Consider the following 3,005-nt stretch of genomic DNA (forward strand, 5'->3'; position numbering starts at 1 on the left):
ACTCCCTCAGTACCGCCTCTCTGACAGTGCAGCGCTCCCTCAGTATTGCCCCTCCGACAGTGCAGCACTCTCTCAGTACTGCCCCTCCGACAGTGCGGCTCTCCCTCAGTACTGTCCCTCCGAAAGTGCAGCACTCCCTCAGTACCGCCCCTCTGACAGTGCAGCGCTCCCTCAGTATTGCCCCTCCGACAGTGCGACGCTCCCTCAGTATTGCCCCTCCGACAGTGCAGCACTCCCTCAGTATTGCCCCTCCGACAGTGCGACGCTCCCTCAGTACTGCCCCTCCGACAGTGCAGCGCTCCCTCAGTACTGCCCCTCCGACAGTGCAGCACTCCCTCAGTACTGCCCCTCCGACAGTGCAGCGCTCCCTCAGTACTGCCCCTCCGACAGTGCAGCACTCCCTCAGTACTGCCCCTCTGTCAGTGCAGCACTCCCTCAGTACTGCCCCTCCGACAGTGCGGCGCTCCCTCAGTATTGCCCCTCCGACAGTGCAGCACTCCTTCAGTACTGCCCCTCCAACAGTGCAGCGCTCCCTCAGTACTGCCCCTCCGACAGTGCAGCACTCCTTCAGTACTGCCCCTCCGACAGTGCGGCGCTCTCTCAGTACTGCCCCTCCGACAGTGCAGCGCTCCCTCAGTACTGCCCCTCCGACAGTGCGGCACTCCCTCAGTACTGCCCCTCCGACAGTGCAGCGCTCCCTCAGTACTGCCCCTCCGACAGTGCGGCGCTCTCTCAGTACTGCCCCTCCGACAGTGCAGCACTCCCTCAGTACTGCCCCTCCGACAGTGCGGTACTCCCTCAGTACTGCCCCTCCGACAGTGCGGCACTCCCTCAGTACTACCCCTCCGACAGTGCGGCACTCCCTCAGTACTGCCCCTCCGACAGTGCGGCACTCCCTCAGTACTGCCCCTCCGACAGTGCGGCACTCCTTCAGTACTGCCCCTCCGACAGTGCAGCGCTCCCTCAGTACTGCCCCTCCGACAGTGCGACGCTCCCTCAGTACTGCCCCTCCGACAGTGCAGCGCTCCCTCAGTACTGCCCCTCCGACAGTGCGGCGCTCCCTCAGTACTGCCCCTCTGACAGTGCGACGCTCCCTCAGTACTGCCCCTCTGACAGTGCAGCACTCCCTCAGTACTGCCCCTCCGACTGTGCAGCGCTCCCTCAGTACTGCCCCTCCGACAATGCAGCACTCCCTCAGAACTGCCCCTCCGACAGTACGGTGCTCCCTCAGTACTGCCCCTCCGACAGTGCGGCGCTCTCTCAGTACTGCCCCTCCGACAGTGCAGCACTCCCTCAGTACTGCCCCTCCGACAGTGCGGTACTCCCTCAGTACTGCCCCTCCGACAGTGCGGCACTCCCTCAGTACTGCCCCTCCGACAGTGCGGTACTCCCTCAGTACTACCCCTCCGACAGTGCGGCACTCCCTCAGTACTGCCCCTCCGACAGTGCGGCACTCCCTCAGTACTGCCCCTCCGACAGTGCGGCACTCCTTCAGTACTGCCCCTCCGACAGTGCAGCGCTCCCTCAGTACTGCCCCTCCGACAGTGCGACGCTCCCTCAGTACTGCCCCTCCGACAGTGCAGCGCTCCCTCAGTACTGCCCCTCCGACAGTGCAGCGCTCCCTCAGTACTGCCCCTCTGACAGTGCGACGCTCCCTCAGTACTGCCCCTCTGACAGTGCAGCACTCCCTCAGTACTGCCCCTCCGATGTGCAGCGCTCCCTCAGTACTGCCCCTCCGACAGTGCAGCACTCCCTCAGTACTGCCCCTCCGACAGTGCGGCACTCCCTCAGTACTGCCCCTCCGACAGTGCGGCACTCCCTCAGTACTGCCCCTCCGACAGTGCGGCACTCCCTCAGTACTGCCCCTCCGACAGTGCGGCACTCCTTCAGTACTCCCCCTCCGACAGTGCGGCACTCCCTCAGCATTGCCCCTCCGACAGTGCAGCGCTCCCTCAGTACTGCCCCTCCGACAGTGCAGCGCTCCCTCAGTACTGCCCCTCTGACAGTGCGACGCTCCCTCAGTACTGCCCCTCTGACAGTGCAGCGCTCCCTCAGTACTGCCCCTCCGACAGTGCGGCACTCCCTCAGTACTGCCCCTCCGACAGTGCAGCGCTCCCTCAGTACTGCCCCTCCGACAGTGCAGCACTCCTTCAGTACTGCCCCTCCGACAGTGCGGCACTCCCTCAGTACTGCCCCTCCGACAGTGCAGCGCTCCCTCAGTACTGCCCCTCCGACAGTGCGGCGCTCTCTCAGTACTGCCCCTCCGACAGTGCAGCACTCCCTCAGTACTGCCCCTCCGACAGTGCGGTACTCCCTCAGTACTGCCCCTCCGACAGTGCGGCACTCCCTCAGTACTACCCCTCCGACAGTGCGGCACTCCCTCAGTACTGCCCCTCCGACAGTGCGGCACTCCCTCAGTACTGCCCCTCCGACAGTGCGGCACTCCTTCAGTACTGCCCCTCCGACAGTGCAGCGCTCCCTCAGTACTGCCCCTCCGACAGTGCGACGCTCCCTCAGTACTGCCCCTCCGACAGTGCAGCGCTCCCTCAGTACTGCCCCTCCGACAGTGCAGCGCTCCCTCAGTACTGCCCCTCTGACAGTGCGACGCTCCCTCAGTACTGCCCCTCTGACAGTGCAGCACTCCCTCAGTACTGCCCCTCCGACTGTGCAGCGCTCCCTCAGTACTGCCCCTCCGACAATGCAGCACTCCCTCAGAACTGCCCCTCCGACAGTACGGTGCTCCCTCAGTACTGCCCCTCCGACAGTGCGGCGCTCTCTCAGTACTGCCCCTCCGACAGTGCAGCACTCCCTCAGTACTGCCCCTCCGACAGTGCGGTACTCCCTCAGTACTGCCCCTCCGACAGTGCGGCACTCCCTCAGTACTGCCCCTCCGACAGTGCGGTACTCCCTCAGTACTACCCCTCCGACAGTGCGGCACTCCCTCAGTACTGCCCCTCCGACAGTGCGGCACTCCCTCAGTACTGCCCCTCCGACAGTGCGGCACT

The sequence above is a fragment of the Pristiophorus japonicus genome, chromosome 4 (assembly GCF_044704955.1).
Source record: "Pristiophorus japonicus isolate sPriJap1 chromosome 4, sPriJap1.hap1, whole genome shotgun sequence".
In the NCBI taxonomy this organism is placed as follows: domain Eukaryota; kingdom Metazoa; phylum Chordata; class Chondrichthyes; family Pristiophoridae; genus Pristiophorus; species Pristiophorus japonicus.